Here is a 19,291-nt window from a genome sequence, read left to right as displayed (position 1 = left end):
GCCTAACCTCGACGAAGTAGCGACGAGGCTAGGACCAGACTACCAAATAAACCTGTGTAGTTTAAAATATATACAGCGGAAAAGAAATACAAAAACAACCAGTCAATGTGGGAGAGGGGAACATGCTGTGGGGGAGATAACAATTCCGAATAGAAAGGCATCAAGTAAAGGAAGGAACAACATAACTCGAGTATCAACAAAGAATCAGAAACCAACAGTTGCACGGCATCACCCTTCGTGTTTTTACTCTCGTCCTTACCAAAACAATCATATAATAAAGATGTGCACGGCATCACCCTTCGTGCTTTTACTCTCTTTCCTCACCATATTATCAATAAAATTGGCACGGAATATTACATCGTGCGGCACGGCATCACCCTTCGTGCTTTACACTCTTTCCTCACAATAACAAATAATGCACGGCATCACCCTTCGTGCTTTAAGACTCTTCCTCACCCAAACAACAATCACAAACAAGGGGCAAGGGAATAAACAAGGTCATATAGGAATCCCGACAAGGGAACAACAATTAAACAATTAAATCCCAACAAAGGAACAACATCAATAATATCAATATCCCAGCAAGGGAGATAACCAATAAAGCAACAATATCCCAACAAGGGAACAATTCAATAATTCTTTCTCTTTCTTTCACTTTTATTTCATAACTCACTTTACCACTTGAGCCAATGCTCCAAAGGGTTCAATCATCTCATATACTTTCGCAATTCGTAATATAACTTGAGTCAATGCTCCTCAATGTTCAAAGGTCACAATTCCTTCTACAAACTTTTCTCAACAAATAGAAATCGTCAAAAAGATACAACGAAATCAAGATATTCACCATATAAAGACTCACAGTCATGCTAGACACCAACGTATAGATACTCGTCACCACTCCTAATCCCTCAAGCTAAGGTTAGACCAAACACTTATCTTGAACTCCCACGACCAACTCAAGCCTCAAACACCGCTTTTTCCTTTCGAATTCGGCTCCAATTCAATTGTATCTAAACATAATTGACTTCATAACATCAATAAATGCTAAACAATTCAATTCTAATGCCTAATTATAGCTTTCTATTCATTCTTCCCAAAAATCCAAAAATCGACCCTGGGCCTGCTTGGTCAAAACACGAGGTTCGGACCAAAACCCGATCACCCATTCACCCACGAGTCCGAATATATAATTTGTTTTCAAATCCGACCCCAAAACGAGGTCCAAATCATAAATAATCAAAAAGCTCTAACTCTACCCAAATCCCTAATTTTCTACCCTTAATCACATGTTTTATGCCTAGAAATCTAATGGGTGTTGATAAAAATGGAAGAAAACAAGTTAAAGATTACTTACCCAAGAGGTTATGGTGAAGAAATGCTTCAAAAATTGCTTAAGAGCTTTGGAGAAGAAGAGGTTTATGAAATTTTGTAAAAATCCTGTAAGTGTTCTTTTTTGAGGTTTATGAAATTTTGTAAAAATCCCGTAAGTGTTCTGTTTTTGAGACTTTAAAATAACTGGGCAATAATGTTCTTCGCGTTCGCGATGGGTTAGGCTGGATAAGCCTTCGCATTCGCGGACAACGGCTCGCGTTCGCGGAGTAGAAAACTCCTCGAGCCTCGCATTCACGTTCAAGGTGTCGTGTTCGCGTAGAGTAATTTCCCCACCCCCTGCCCAGGCTCACTTGGCCTTCGCGTGGCCAGGACCGTATTTGCGAAGGGATAGCCCCCCACTGCCTCGCGTTCGCGACCTGCGCTACGCGTTCGCTTAGAAGGAATCTAGCACCTGGGATATTTGCCTTATGCGTTCGCGAGAGGGTCCACGCGAACGAGCAGGGTAAAATCCCTGGGCACTCAACAGCAAAAACCAGCAACTTTTCTTAAGTCAAAACCCTTCCGAAACACATCTGAAACACACCCGAGCCCTCGGGGCTCCTAACCAAACATACGTACTAACTCAATATCATCATACAGACTTATCCGTGCAATCAAATCGCCAAAATAACCTCAATAACAACGAATTAAACCTCAAAATCAAAGAATTTTCTCAAACTTCTTAAAACATCAACTTTAGCAATTTAGGTCCGACTCGTATCAAATGACATTCGTTTTACACCAAATTTTACAGAAATGTCTTAAATCATATATAAGACCTGTATCGGGCGCCGGAACCAAAATACGAGCCCCATACAATCATGTTCTAATCAAATTTCATTTCAAATTTCTTTAAACAATTTCAGAAAATAATTTTCTTTAAAAATTCATTTCCCGGGCTTGGGACCTCGGAATTCGATTCCGGGCATACGCCCAAGTCCCATATTTTCCTACGGACCCTCCGGGACCTCAAATCACGGGTACGGGTCCGGGTCCATTTACCCAAAACGTTGACCGAAGTCAAATTTACTCATTTTATAGCCAATTGTTTTATCATTTTCATAGATTTTCATATTTAAGCTTCCCGGCTACGCGTCCGAACTGCTCACGCAAATCGAGGTGATGATAAATGAGGTTTTCAAGGCCTTGGATACACGAAATTTAATTTAAAGCAAGTGATCATCACATTCTCCACCTCTAAAACAACCGTTCGTCCGAACGGACAGAAGAAGAAAGTACCTGAGGTAGGGAAAAGATAGGGATAACGGCTCCGCATATCGGACTCGGACTCCCAGGTCGATGCCTCAGGAGGCTGACCTCTCCACCGAACACGAACAGAATGAAAACTCTTCGATATCAATTGACAAACCTGCCGGTATGGAATAGCTACCAGCTCCTCCTCATAAGACAAGTCCTTGTCCAACTGGACAGTGCTGAAATCTAACACGTGGGATGGATCGTCGTGATATTTCCGGAGCATGGACACATAAAACACTACTTGCACGGCCGATATGCTCGGCGGCACTGCAAGTCTATAAGCCACCTCTCCCACTCGATAAGGAATCTCAAACGGACCAATAAACATAGGGCTAAGCTTTCCCTTCTTCCCAAATCTCATCACACCCTTCATAGGCGACACTCGGAGCAATACCCGCTCACTAACCATGAATGCCAAATCATGAACCTTGCGGTCTGCATAGCTCTTTTGCCTGGACTGAGCTGTACGAAGCCTATCCTGAATAACTCTGACCTTGTCCAAGGCCTCCTGAACCAGATCAGTACCCAACAATTGAGCCTCTCCCGGCTCAAACCATCCAACTAGAGACCAACATCGCCTACCATATAAAGCCTCATAAGGAGCCATCTGAATACTCGACTAGTACCTGTTGTTGTAGGCTAACTCTGCTAAAAGCAAAAACTGATCCCACGAGCCTCCAAAGTCAATGACACAAGCTCGGAGCATATCCTCCAAAATCTGAATAGTCCACTCGGACTGCCCGTCCGTCTGAGGATGAAACGCTGTGCTCAACTCAACCTGTGCCCCCAACTCTCACTGAACTGCTCTCCAGAAATGGGAGGTAAACTGCGTACCTTAATCCGAGATGATAGACTCGGGCACACCATAAAGACGAACAATCTCCCGGATATAGATCTCAGTTAACCTCTTGGAAGAATAAGAGACTGCCACAGGAATGAAATGCGCTGACTTGGTCAGCCTATCAACAATAACCCACACTGCATCAAACTTCCTTTGAGTCCGTGTGAGACCAACAACGAAGTCCATAGAGATACGCTCCCACTTACACTCAGGAATTTCAATCTTTTGAAATGAACCACCGGGCCTCTAATGCTCGTACTTAACCTGCTTACAGTTCAAACACCGAGCCACATATGCGACGATATCTTTCTTCATTCTCCGCCACCAATAATGCTGCCATAAATCCTGATACATCTTCGCGGTGCCCGGATGAATAAAGTACCTGGAGCTATGGGCCTCCTCTAAAATTAACTCTCGAAGCCCATCCACATTAGGCACACAAACTCGACCCTGCAATCTCAAAACTCCATCATCACCTAAGGTAACTTGCTTGGCACCTCCGAGCTGCACTGTGTCTCTGACGACACACAAATGGGGATCATCATACTGCCGATCTCGGATATGCTCTAGTAAAGAAGAACGGGCGACTATGAAAACTAACACACGACTGGGCTAAGAAACATCCAACCTCACGAACTGATTGGCCAAAGCCTAAACATCCAAGGCAAGCGGTCTCTCACCGACCGGAATATAAGTAGGACTGCCCATACTGGCTGACTTCCTACTCAAAGCATCAGCCACCACATTGGCCTTTCTCGGATGATATAAGGCGGTGATATCATAATCTTTCAACAACTCCAACCACCTCCTCTGCCTCAGATTCAACTCCTTTTGCTTGAACAAATACTGAAGACTCTTGTGATCCGTGAACACCTCACATGCCACGCCATAAAGATAATGCCTCCAAATCTTCAATGCGTGAACAATGGCTGTCAACTCCAAATCATGAACCGGATAGTTCTTCTCATGAATCTTCAACTGTCGCGAAGCATAGGAAATGACATTACCATCCTACATCAACACTGCACCGAGTCCAATACGAGATGCATCACAATAGACTGTATAAGGCTCTGAACCTATGGGCAAAACCAACACTGATGTCGTAGTTAGAGCTGCATTGAGCTTCTAAAAGCGCGCCTCACACTCATCCGACCATCTAAACTAGGCACCCTTCTGAGTCAACCTGGTCATCAGGGCTGCGATAGATGAAAACCCCTCCACGAATCGACGATAGTAGCGTACCAATCCCAAGAAACTCTGAATCTCTGTAGCTGATGTTGGTTTAGGCCAGTTCTTGATTGCCTCAATCTTCTTCGGGTCAACCTGAATACCCTCTGTTGATACAACATGACCCAGAAATGCAACTGAACTCAACCAGAACTCACACTTCGAGAACTTAGCATATAACTGACTACCCCTCAAGGTTTGAAGAACCACTCTAAGATGTTGCTCGTGCTCCTCCCAGCTGCGGGAATAAATCAAAATATCATCAATGAAGACTATCACGAATGAATCTAAGTAAGGCCTGAACATTCGGTTCATCAGATCCATAAAAGCTACTGGGGCATTTTTCAACCTGAATGACATAACCAAGAACTCATAATGCCCGTACCGAGTGCGAAAAGATATCTTAGGGACATTGAATGCCCTAATCCTCAACTGATGGTAGCCAGATCTCAAGTCAATCTACGAAAATACTTTGGCACCCTAAAGTTGATCAAACAAATCATCAATCCTCGGCAATGGATACTTATTCTTGATTGTAACCTTGTTCAACTGGCGATAATCAATACACATTCTCATCGATCCATCCTTATTCTTAACAAACAACACTGGTGCACCCCAAGGCGAAACACTAGGCCTAATGAAACCCTTCTCAAGCAAGTCTTGCAACTGCTCCTTAAACTCTTTCAACTCAGGCGGGGCCATACAATACGGCGGGATAGAAATGGGCTGAGTGCCCGGAGCCAAATCAATGCAAAACTCAATATCCCTGTCGAGTGGCATACCTATCAGGTCTGAAGGAAATACCTCAGGAAACTCACGAACAATGGGCACAGAATCGATAGAAGGAACCTCAGCACTAGAATCACGAACATATGCCAAATAGGCCAAACATCCCTTCTCGACCATAACCCGAGCCTTCACATAAAAGATAACACTACGGGTAGAATAACTAGGAGTCCCTATCCACTATAAACGAGGTAAACTCGGTAAGGCTAAGGTCACAGTCTTGGCATGATAGTCCAAGATAGTGTGGTAAGGTGATAACCAGGCCATCCCTAATATGACATCAAAATCGACCATGTCCAAAAGAAGCAAATCTACATGAGTCTCAAGACCTTCAATCACAACTATACATGAACGATGGACTCGATATACCACAATAGAATCACCCACCGGCGTAGACACATAAACAGGATCACTCAAAGAATTACTAGGCATGACCAGATATGGTGCAAAATAAGAGGACATATACAAGTACGTAGACCCTGGATCAAATAACACTGAAGCATCTCTATCACAAACCAGAACCGTACCTGTAATAACTACATCGGAAGCCTCAGCCTCGGGCCTGGATTGAAGAGCATAGCATCGGGGTTGGCCCCCACCACCCTAAACTACATCTCTAGGACGGAAAGCTGCTAGCTGGCTTCCACCTCTAGCGGCTTGAGCTCCACCTCTAATACCTCTACCTTCACCTCTAGCACCTCTACCCCTACCTCTAGCTGACTGGGCGGGCTGTGGAACACCTGGTGCCTGAACCATGGCACGAGAACCCTAATGCTGAGAGCTACTCGGTGCTCGAGGGCAATACCTAGCAATGTGCCTCGTGTCGCCACATGTAAAATAAGCCCTCAGCTGCTGGGGCTAACGACCCTGGAAACTCTGAAGCGGCGGTGCACTGATAGGAGCTGGTGGTGAACTGTAGGACTACTGATCAGAATACTGCATCTAAGAACCACAGCCACCTGAAGCACCATGAGAAACCTGAAGTGCTGAATGAAAAGGCCTGGGAGGATGGCCCCTACCATATGAATCCCTACCTCCAGACGAGGTACCACTAAATCTACCTGAATGGCGAGGACTCTTGTTTGACCCATAACCACCTCCTTGTGACAGAACCATCTCAACTATCCGGGCCACATTGGCTGCCTCCTGGAAATATATCTCACTCTTAGTCTCCCTAGCCATCTGAAGATGAATCGGCTAAATAAGTCCATCAATTAACCTCCTCACCCTCTCTCTCTCTCTCTCGGTGGGAAGTATGATAAGAGCATGACGAGCTAAGTCAATGAATCTGGTCTCATACTGGGTAACAGTCATAGAACCCTGTTGGAGATGCTCAAACTGCCTCCGATAGGCCTCTCTCTGAGTGGTGGGGAGAAACTTCTCCAAAAATGGCTGAGTAAACTGCTCCTAAGTCAAATTTAGCGATCTGGTTGGTCTAGCCAAACAGAAATCCCTCCACCAAGTCTTGGAAGATCCAGGCAAGCGAAAAGTGGCATAATCGACCCCATTGGTCTCAACTATCCCCATGTTCCTGAGAACCTCGTGACAACTATCTAGATAATCCTGGGGATCCTTAGTAGATGCACCGCTGAAAGTAGTAGTTAAGAGCTTGGTGAACCTATCCAACCTCCACAAATCGGCAGACATAGCTGCTCCATCACTGGTCTGAGCTACCACACTCGGCTGAACTACTCCAACTGGCTAAACCGCTGGAGTCTGAATCTGGGGAGCTACCTGCTGCGGAATGCGAGTAGTAGGAGTCTGGGCTCTTCCTCCAGCCTGAGAGACGGCTGGTGCTACAAGAAGCAAGCCTGCTCGGGTGACACTCTCCATGAGGCCCACTAGACGGACCAAAGCATCCTGAAGAACTAGGGTAGCAGTAAACCCCTCTAGGACCTAAGCGGGGCTCACCGAAACTGCTCGGGGCTGAGCTTTGCCCCTACCTCGGCCTCTAGCACGACCTCGACCTCGCCTTCTACACCTTATAGGAGTTGTTGCTGGGGGCTCGGGCTGCTGGTCAATGGATGAGGAAGTGCGTGTTCTCACCATCTGCGAAAGAACATAGTAGGATTTCAATTAGCATTGAGAAACCAAATCGCACGACAGGAGAGAATAAATTGAATATGTTCCTAACTCTATAGCCTCTAGGGGGATAAATACAAATGTCTCCTTACCGATTCCTCAGACTCTACTAAGCTTGTTTGTGAACTATGAGACCCATGTAACCTAGAGCTTTGATACCAACTTGTCATAACCCGGATTTCCCACCCTCAGGAGTCATGGTGGCGCCTACTAATGTGAGCTAGGCAAGCCAAACCTTTAATCTAATTACTTTATTAACCAATTATTTCTATTTAACAAATATAAGACAATAACGTGGTAACATCAAAAATTCAAATTTAAGCGGAAAACAACAATAAGATTTATGAAAGTTGCATCTATTACAAATACTTAAGCCTTGACCACCCAAAACCTGGTGTCACAGTGTCACAGACAGTCTAAGATTGCTAGATACAAAGTCTGAAGAAATAATAGTACACTATTTCTGAATAAAAGGAAAATGAAACAGGAAATAGGGACAGAGGGAGACGTTAGGGCCTGCGGACACCTGTAGGTCTACCTTGGGTCTCCGGATGGACTGAAGGAAGCCTCCAAGCTACTGTACAAAAGCTGCTCCGGGATCTGCACATAGTGCAGAGTGTAGTATCAGCAGAACCGACCCTATATGCTGGCAAGTGTCCAGCCTAACCCCGGCGAAGTAGTAACGAGGCTAGGACTAGACTACCAAATAAACCTGTGCAGTTCAGATATATATATATACACAACAGAAAAGAAATAGAGAAATAAACAAATAAAGATAGGAGGGGGAAACATGCTTCGGGGAATAACAGGTAAAACAGAATATCAAGAGAATTATAAAGGAATCAAAATCAACCACTAACAAGAATAAGGAAAACAAAGGCAGATTTCACTTTCTTTTCACATCTTGTTGCAGGCGTGCAACCTGATCCCATTTCCTGTATCTCGTGGCAGGCATGCCACCCGATCCCATTTCATTTATCTCATGGCAGGTGTGCCACCAGCTCCCATTTCATTTATCTCGTGGCAGACGTGCCACCTGCTCCCATTTCATTATATCTTGGGGTAGGTGTACCACTCGCTCCCATTTTATTTATCTTGTGGTAGATGTACCACCCGCTCCCATTTTATTTATCTTGTGGTAGGCGTACCACCCGCTACCATTTCATTATATCTTGTGGTAGGCGTACCACCCGCTCCCATTTCATTTATCTTGTGGTAGGCGTACCACCCGCTCCCATTTCATTATATCTTGTGGTAGGCGTACCACCCGCTCCCATTTACAAGCCAACAATAATTACAAGGAATTCCGGCAAAGGAACAGGAGCAATATAACAACTTCCCAGCAAGGGAACAGTGATATTTCAACAACATCCCGGCAAGGGAATAATAATATCAAAACAAACATCTCGGTAAGGGATCATTAATATCAAACAAACATCCCGGTAAGGGAACAATGGTGATAATAACATATGAAACGCAATAAACCACAACGGAGTCATAACAATTATAATACAAGACTCACGGGCATGCTTGACACCAATGTATAGATACTCGTCACCATGCCTATACGTCGTACTCCACAATTAACATGTAGCAAATAAGACACAACTCCAAATCCCTCAAGCTAAGGTTAGACCAAACACTTACCTCGATGCCACGAACACAATTTACGTTTCAATTATAGCTTTAGCCTTTGATTCCACCACCAATTCGCTCAAATCTAGCCACAAGTTACTTAATTACATCAATGGACGCTAAATGAATCAACCCCAATGCATGAAAATGAGTTTTTCTAAAGTTTTGCCCAAAACTCAAAAATTGCCCCCCGGGCCACATGGTCTAAATCCGAGGTTTGAACCAAAACCCGATTACCCATTCCCCCACGAACCTAAATATATGATTTGTTTTGAAATCGGACCTCAAATAGAGGTCCAAATCTCCAATTTTTGAAAAACCTAGGTTCTACCCAAAACACCCAATTTCCCCCATGAAAAGCATTGATTTTGAGTTTAAATCATGTTAAAAGATATTAATGATTGAAGGAAATGAGTTAAAATTAATTTACAATCGATTTGGAAGAAGAGTTGTTCTTGGAAAATCGCCCAAAGGAGTTTGTGTTTTGAAAAGATGTGAAATATGAGTTTAAAATCGTCTTAAGTACAAAAGTTGTAGGTCTCAGATGTGGGAATTGCGAACAGGGGTTTGCAATTGTGAACCCCGACCTCTTCTAGCTTGGGAATTGCAAAACAGGGCTCGCATTTGCGAACCCTTCAGGGAAAACTGGACTTTCACATTTGCGATCAACATGTCGCATTTGCGACTTGGGAATTGCGACCATAGCATCGCATTTGCGATCACCGGCCAAATGGGAAACTTCGCAATTGCAAAGATAATCTCGCATTTGCAAGAGGGGGCTGGCCTAGGCTTTTTTCGCAATTGCGACAAGCCGCTCGAATTTGCGATATCGCATTTGCGAGCCAGGCTTCGCAAATGCGAAGCCTGCAGTCCTGCTTTGCACAGCTGAAAACCTGCAATTTTCTAAGTTAAAAATGGACCCCGTGGCCTATCCAAAATTCATCTGAGCCCTCGAGACTCCAACCCAAATATATGCACAACCTCAAGAATATCCTACGGACTTATTCGTGTAATAAAATTATCAAAATAACAACATGAACATCGAATTAAACCTGAAGATCAATGAAATTTCTCAAAACTTCTTTAAACATCAAATTTTGCATTTAAGGTCCAAATCACGTCAAACGGATTCCGTTTCTTACCAAACTTCACAGAATTATCTTAAATCATATATAAGACTTGTACCGGGTGCCGGAACCAAAATACGGGCCCGATACCAACACGTTCTAATCAAAATTCATTTCCAAACCTTATGAACAATTTCAGAAAATAATTTTCTTCAAAAATTCATTTCTCGGGCTTGGGACCTCGGAATTCGATTTCGGGCATACGCCCAAGTCCCATATTTTCCTACGGACCCTCTGGGACTGTCAATCACAGGTCCGGGTCCGTTTACCTAAAACGTTGATCGAAGTCAAATTAACTCATTTTATAGTCAAAATTTATCATTTTTTTACAGATTTTCACATTTAGGCTTTCCGACTACGCGCCCGGACAGCGCAAGCCAATCGAGCTGATACTAAAAGAGGTTTTTAAGGCGTCGAAACATAGAATTTCATTTTAAAACAAGTGATGACCCAAATCACAAAAACTTATCTACTTTTTACTGAGTTAGTCAAATTGGATAAATATTTTTTAGAAACTTAGATTATTTTTTTAGTTTTTATTTTATAACTCAAAATATATTTTTAATAATATTTAAGTGATATTCAAAATTTTGCACTTATTAATTCTAAGTACAAATGTATTATTGAGGAATTATAATTAAATATTGTTTTCTTTTAAAATATGTATTTTAAATGAGTTGTCCTTCATTATTATTCTTTTTTGAATATATTCTGATAGAGGACAACTCCCTATATTCTTCATATTTTAAGTTATTTGTCGCAAAATATGAACTCAACATTAGTCAATTTTTAGAATTTTATATTTTCATTATTAATATTTAGGAGGTCAAGGCCAATCTTTTCATTCTCAAATTCTAAAAGATGAAAAGATTCAATCTAATAATCGTGAAAAAATATTTTCGCATTGTAACAACCCAACTAGTTATTTTGCTTTCAAAAATCCCATTCCTCTAAATAAGACTTCCTGTAGGTGTTTTTACTATTTTATGACTTGCGAGGATGGTTAGTTCGGGATTTGGAAGGGTTCGGGTTGAAATCGGAACATTTGGTTCCTTAAGGTTGGCTAAAAAGACTTCGGTCAACATTTTGAGGAAACGATCTTGGAATCAGGATTTGATGGTTCCAATAAGTTCGTATGAATATTTTGGACTTGGGCGTATGTTCGGATCGGGTTTTGGATGACCCAGGAGCGTTTCGGCGCCTAATAATGAAAGTTGGTTCCTTGAAGATTTTTGAAGTTCCTTAAATTTCGTTTGGAGTAGGTTTTGGTGTTATCGAGGTTCAAATAGAATTAAGAGATAGTTAATAGTTCCATATTGTCATTTAAGACTTGCACGTAAAATTTGGTGTCATTTCGAGTAGTCTAAATATGATTCGTCACGTTCGGAGCGATTTGGAAACTTGAAGTTCATATTTTGATTCAATTTGATTTTGGGATGTGATTCTTGGTTTTGTTGTTGTTTTACGCGTTTCAAGAGTTCGAGCAAGTCTTTATAGACTTGTTGGAGTGGTTGGATGGGGTTCCGTGGGGCTCGGGTGTGTTTCGGACCGCCCAGAGTTAAGTTGAAAAACACCAAATTTTCTTTTCTGGTTTCCTTCTTCGCAAACCCGGACAGAACCTCGCGTTCGCGATGAAGGATGTGTGGACTGGAAGTTTTAGCCCTTCGTGTTCGCATATGCAAGGCCGCATTCGTGGAGGCCTGGACCCTTTGGCTATCGCATTGGGCAGGCCGCGCTCGCGTAGAAGCCTGGGCATGGGCAACCCAGTTGCCTTACGCATTCGCGTGTTGGGCCTCGCGTTCGCGAAGAGTAGGCGCTCCAGTGCATCGCGTTCACATATGTCTTCTCGCGATCGCGTAGAGCCTTTTTCCTGGGCTCCTCAGTTTAGCCATCGCGATCGCGATAGCTTGGCCGCGATCACGTATAAGGACCCTGGGCAGAATCATCTTTTAAAAATGGGACTTAGGCTATTTTGGCTCATTTCCTTCCATTGTTGGGCGATTCTTGGATCTCTTAGAGAGAGGATTTTACTTAGCACTTGGAGGTAAGTAATATCTACGCAATGTGAGTTAAATACATAGTTTATGATAGATTATGACATGTAAATGAGTGAAAATCATGGGTTTAGATGAAAACCTAGGTTTTTGATAAAAATAGGATTTAACCACGAAATTGGCTATGGAATTTAGTGAAAGTCATATATCGAGTTCATGAGGTTATGGGTAACAACTTTCTTCAAAAATTTCTGGAATTCGGGCACGTGAGCCTGAGGGTGAATTTTAGGATTTCTTCAAATAGGATTGGGAAATCACTTTGATAGTTAGGATATGAACTTTTGAGCATGTATTGATTTATTTATATAAAATTTGACTAGTTTTGGATTGTTCGGCACCGAGTTAAGGCATTAGAGTGACCTTGAGGCCGGGAAGTAAGTTTTGAAGCGAGGTAAGTCTCTTTTCTAACCTTGTAAGAGAAAATTAACCCCATAGGTTAACTTAATTAATATGTGTTTTTATTTGTGGGGTCTATGTACGCATGGGGTAACGAGAGTCCGTACGTAGCTATTATTCATGCTTATGTCCGAGTAGTTTTAGATTCACACCATGCTTTGTTGACATCGTTATTTGATCATGCTTATTAATTTCCTTGAATAGAGTTGTGATTGAGTATTTCAAGATGTTAAAAGTTTCTAGTTGAATATTTCTTGTTTGGAAAGAATTGAGGGATATAATGTTAACTTGTGAAATCTATGTTCAAGCGCGTCGTAAGTATATTCCGCGAGCGGGGTAAATTTCACTACTCTCGGGGGAGCTGGTCGTTTGCCTCGGCAGGTTAATAGATGCATCTATGGTTCGTGTCGTTCGATCCTCGGCAGTGGCACAGTTTATGTTTATGTATATTTGGATCGGGCCGTACGTCCTCGGTATAATTCGTGCGTGATGATATTGGAAGTCTTAGTATATTTGATAATGTTTCATTGGCTTGAGAGGTTAAATGTTTAAATGAGGGGAAAATGATTTGTTCCTTATTAACGGTGAAAGAATTGTTTATTTGTTGCTTGCTCCGAGTTCTCTTGTCATATATATATATATATATATATATATATATATATATATATATATATACACACACACACACGCACTCATGTTCAATTAGAGTTACATATTATTTTACATTTTTGGCCCATAGTAAGTATCGAAGTCGATCCCTCGTTACTACTTCTTCGAGGTTAGAATAGATATTTACTAGGTGCATGTTGTTTTTGTTCTCACGCTACACTTCTACACTGAATGTGCAGGATCTGAGGCAGGTGCATTTGGATATCAGTCCGGCACGTATCCTTGATTACCGAGACTTCGCGGTGAGCTACCCTTCTGAGCCCATTCTGCAGTAGCCGAAGTCTTTCTTTTGCTTATACTTTTCTGTCTATTTCACTTTAGACAATTGACTAATATTTTTTTTGTATATTCTACTAGAATGCTCATACACTTGTGATACCAGGTCTTGAGATACATTAGTAGACTTGTATTTTGGTTTTATTATATAATTATGATGGCACTTAGTTGCTTTCGTGTTATTTATTTTAGAATCTATTACTTCTTATATCTTTTTAATTTAAGAAAAGTTTAATTACTTCTTTTAGAAAGAGAAATCGCATAATTTGCTCACTGTTGGCATACCTAGCAATGGTGTTGGGCGCCATCACGGCCTAAAATAAAATTGGGTCGTGACAACATGGTATCAGAGCACTAGGTTCACGTAGGTCTCACAAGTTATGGGCATGCCTAATAGAGTCTTTAGATTGGTACAAATACGTTTGTACTTATCTTCGAGAGGCTATAAGGTGTTAGGAAACTACTCTATATTCATCTCCTATCGTGCAGTTCATGGTGTACTAAGTTTCTTCTCTTATTCTCTCACAAATGGTGAGAACGCCCCCGACAGACATTATGGACCCAGGAGGAGCTGCTCCTGCTGTCTCTAGAGGCCGAGGCAGAGGATGGGGGAGGACACCGAATTGAGGTAGGGGACGATGATGTCCCAGAGTTGCCATAGTTTCACCACCAGCGGATCTAGTGGAGGATCCCATTGTTGAGGAGCAGGGCGAGGTTCCCGTAGCAGAGCCAGCCCCGTTCGATTTCATGACAGCACCGGGATTCCAGGAGGTCATGGTCCGTATACTATGGTTCATGAATTCTGGGCATGCAGGTGATGTATATCAAACCCTGGGCATACTACCCATGGGCGGAGCCCAACCAATTACAGTAGTTGTACCTGATCCTAGACCAGCTGCGACCGGCGAGCCACAGAAGTTACTGGATAGATGGACCAGGCTTCACCCTCCTATCTTCGGGGGTGAGCAACATGAGAATCCCCATGACTTCATTGATAGGTGCAGGGGAAGACGGCATAACATGTGTATATTAGAGTCCCATGGGATGGATTTCACTACTTTCCAGCTAGAGGGCAAAACTTGTAGGTGGTGGCAGTCATGTCTTCTCGGCAGACCAGCTGGTTCTCCTCTCATGACTTGGGATGAGTTTATACACCTTTTCTTGGATAGATATATTCCATCCTCCCAGAGGGAAAAGTTGCGGCGTTAGTTTGAGCAGCTCCAGCAGGGACAGATGTCAGCGACCGACTATGAGGCGAGATTCTCTGAGTTGTCTCGCCATGCACTTATGATACTTCATACTGATGTTGAGAGAGTACGGAGGTTTGTTGCAGGATTTCACTTGTATTCATGCCACTATGGCCCGAGAGGTCGACATGGGTACTTCTTATCAGCTAGTTGTAGAGATAACTCGGAGGATTGAGGGTTATCGTCAGCGAGGTAGAGAGCAGATGCAGTGGGACAAGCGGTTTCATTTTTCTATAGAGTTTAGAGGTGCCCCTACTGGGGGCAGAGTTTAGTTTATGAGGGGTCAGCCTAGTAGGCCCACATATCCAGCACCACCACCACCTCGGGTTTCTCTAGCGCGACCCTATTTCAGTGTTATGCCAGAGAGTTCTTACCATCCACCAGCTATCCAGGGTTCTACCAGCGAGTACTCAGGCCATCAGGGTTCTTCCAGTGCCTATTTCAGTGCTATGCCAGAGAGTTCATACTAGCCACCAACTATTCAGGGTTCTTCCAGTATGTATTCGAGCCATCAGTGTCAGACTTTAGGGTAGTAGTCCACCGCTCTGAGGGGTTGGTATGAGTGAGGGATCCTGGCCACATGAAGAGATTTTGTCCCAAACTCCGGGGCAAGGCGGTGCAGCAAAGTCAGCAGCCCACGATTTCAGCACCAATAGCCGCACCAGCCATACGTTCACCTAGAGGTGGAGGGCAGGTACGTAGGGGCCATCCTAGAGGTGGAGGCCCGCCAGGTGGCGCTCCAACTAGATTCTATGCTTTTCCTTCCAGACCAGATGCAATGGCCTTAGATGTCGTGATCACATGTATTATTTCTATCTACGGTAGGGATGTTTCGATATTATTTGATCCAGGGTCCACCTATTCATATGTTTCATCTTTGTTTGCGCGTTTCCTAGGTATTCCTCGTGAGTACTTAGGTACTCATGTTTATGTGTCCACTCATGTGGGCAATTCTGTTGTTGTGGATCAGATCTATCGGTTCTGTGGGGTCACATTCTGTGGTTATGAGACTAGAGCGGATCTTCTGTTGCTCGACATGACCGCCACACCTCCTTTTTGTACCACCGAAAGAGGTATAGGGGAGTTTTTTCCAATTTAAGTAACAATCGAAATGAGATTATTTATATTAAATTCCGAGTCGCCACTTGGGATAATTTATGGTGTCCCAAGTCACCAGTTTAAAATCCCGAATCGAGGAAGATAGACTCTGTTTTACAGTCCGCGAAACACAGAAATCCGGGTAATGAATTCTGTTAACCCCGGAGAATGTGTTAGGCATTCCATTGTTCTGTGATTTTAGCACGGTCGCTCAAATATTAATATTGGCCTAATTATCTGATGTAATTACACATTTTAAACCTATGTGCATTTTTTTAACTTTCTAACCGCTTTTAATATTTCGAGGAAATTCATGATTTGTTTTTAAAAACACATCGCAAACCACACTACATGAAATGCACCCGCGGTTCACGACATGTTTATCTTATTTAACATTATTGAAATTTAAGTCGGGTCACATGAAATGTACACCCGGATTTGAAAATTAGATATCACAACTACGTCACGGGAACCGTACCCGTAGCTATGATGATTTATTCAATTAACGCGCCTAAAGCAAACTACGAGAATTCAAGATGTTCTCCTACATTAGTTATGATATTGATGTGAAGGCCATAAACTATGTGATTCAATTGTATGAATGGCACGCTTTAATTTTATTAAAGGGAAAGTATTCAACTACACGAACTACGAATATTTCAAGGTCGCGGCAAGATGTGTATGGCTTAACTATTGAAATTGTGAGAATCGTTGATACTGCGTAGATTCCAATTTCACCTCAAAAGCTCAATGGCTCAAGCAACGAATGAGTATACTAATTTAACAACTATGTAAAGGGACACAAAATTCCTATTTAACAATCTTTTATAAAGAGAAAGAGAACATGAACGAAAGCATTTATCACTGAATAGGCACTGATTACTTAATGAATGTAGACATTTAACACCTAGCATTTGTAGTACTCAAACCAGATAAAGAAACCGCCTGACCAATTTTTTTCAAGGCATTTGGAATAACTAATACAGAACCATCGCGTTTATATACACCAGGGCACAGAAACACACCTTCTAACTTCAGATCTTAGAATGACCTCAACTAGATACCATAGTCCATACACACATATAATGGTCACTACTTGTTCAGTCTAACCCCATACTTACATATATGATAAACAGTGATTCTAATTTCAAATAGCAATTCCATACATCAGTATCCATGCCTTAATCAAATAGCTAGAAAATAAATTTGAATCTATTAATTGTTAGAGTATTAATGATTCATCACTAACATAACTAAATAAGATACGCAAACTCTATTCTTAGAACCAACAGAACATCAAAATAAATAAAAGCTTCAAACCAGATCCCCTAAAATGAAACTCAGATACACAAATAACTTCCCAACACATCATGATACAGTTCATACTTGGAAAGAAATCATGCAATCAGGTTATACCTTAAAAGATCTTCACAGAATGAATTCACACACCAATGAGGTATCTAGTACATACATTTTAAGCTAAACTTCTAATATGCTCAAAGAAAACATAGAAGGAAAGGAAAAAGAACAAAATAAACTCAGAATCTATAAATCAATCCACATGCTCATGTAATATCTGGGAGTGACAGCAACAAAAGATCCAAAAGCTTCATGTATATGACTCAAACAAACCATAAGATGTTCAGCAGTACATACCTGTTACAACACAAATAAACAAAAGAGCTTTGAAAATCAACTTAAGGCAGCAAAAAGATGATAGGTGCAGCAGCAAAGAATAACAGTGAAAACCAAACTCAAACAACTTCAAAATCCAGCCTCATTTCAGCTTAGAAATCTAGAAAATCCCCAGAGAATACACTTCCAAACTTTTATTCAGAGAAAGAAAAATCCAGCTCAAAATTATAGTAGAAAGAAGATTTCTGCCGTTTTTCTATTTTTTCATGCTCTGATTCCTTGCCCTAGAATTCAGGGAAATGAGATTCCTGTAGAGGGGATTTAGGGCAGCAGAGCTTGATTATTTTTTTCACCTTTAGGTCCTCCCCTTTTTTTTATTTTACTCCCCTAAGTCCCTTAAAGAAAAATATCTGAACTCCCCTTTCTTGGCATGCAAGCCTTCTCTTATTTCTAGAAGCTTCCTTCTCAACCAAAAAGATTCTCTAAACCCAAATTCCCAAAGTACCCCCTGACAGTCTGGTATTTAATCCCCAAGTTGAGTCAACCATGGGTCCAATTGACCCAAGACTCAAGCCCATATGAATGGCTCCTCCTGCCCAGGCCCGAGATGACCATGAATCCAAGACATAGACCCAAATATAACAAGATGAGAATTTAACGTAATTAAACTAGATTATGACCTAGAAGCTTATTGGATACTTAATCAAAAAGACAAAGAAGAAGAAGAAAAGAAAAAAGAATAAAGACAAAGAAAGGGAAATCTAACCAACTAAGGAACCATTCAAACAAAATATTTTAATAAGTTAAATATTAATTCAAAACCACTGACTAACCCGAATAAATCCGGCCAAACCAGAAAATCAAACAAAAATAAAGAAGAGAAAGAAAAATAATATTAATCCTAGCATGCAATTAACCTAAGAAAACCATTTTAAGGAGTTAAATTAGTTAACAACAAGCAGACTAATTACAATGAGATGAACAGAAATAAATACAACAAGAGAGGGAAGGAATATCTATATTGTTTTTGGCCGGAAGTTTGAGCAAACAAAGGGAATCGACGAACAGGCAACATTTGACGAGGTTTGGCCCGTCGTTTTGACTTTGCATGAAATCCGGTGAGCCTTGAAATGAGCCAAAATTGATGCTAATTGATTGTTCTTAATGAGAACAATCGATTGGCATAAATTCCTACTCAAATTTAACCTTAAAACTCGTTTAAAACTTCGAAAAATGGACAAATTAGGGTTTTCAATTTCTGGGGTCAGATTTGAAATTGGGACAAGTGGGTAAGGATTTTGGGGAAAGTCGTGATGGATTAGGAAACAGGGGTGGGTGGTGATTGTGTGGTGTGAACTTGGGGTCGATTGGAGTCACGTCGTCGGCCGGTGGGGTTTGGAAATTTGGGGGCGGCTTGGATTAACTAGGGTTTGTGGGAGATGAACTAGGGGGTTCGAAATGGGGGGAGACTGTTAGGACAGTCTTATATGGAATTGGGGTTAGTTCCCATCCGTTCGATTAAACGAAATCAACGGATGGGATTAATGGCTAGGGAAAACAGTGTCGTTTGGTATGGATGGGGTTGGACCG

This window comes from Nicotiana sylvestris, chromosome 9, assembly GCF_000393655.2.
Source record: "Nicotiana sylvestris chromosome 9, ASM39365v2, whole genome shotgun sequence".
Taxonomy (NCBI): domain Eukaryota; kingdom Viridiplantae; phylum Streptophyta; class Magnoliopsida; order Solanales; family Solanaceae; genus Nicotiana; species Nicotiana sylvestris.
This window is presented reverse-complemented; position numbering follows the sequence as displayed.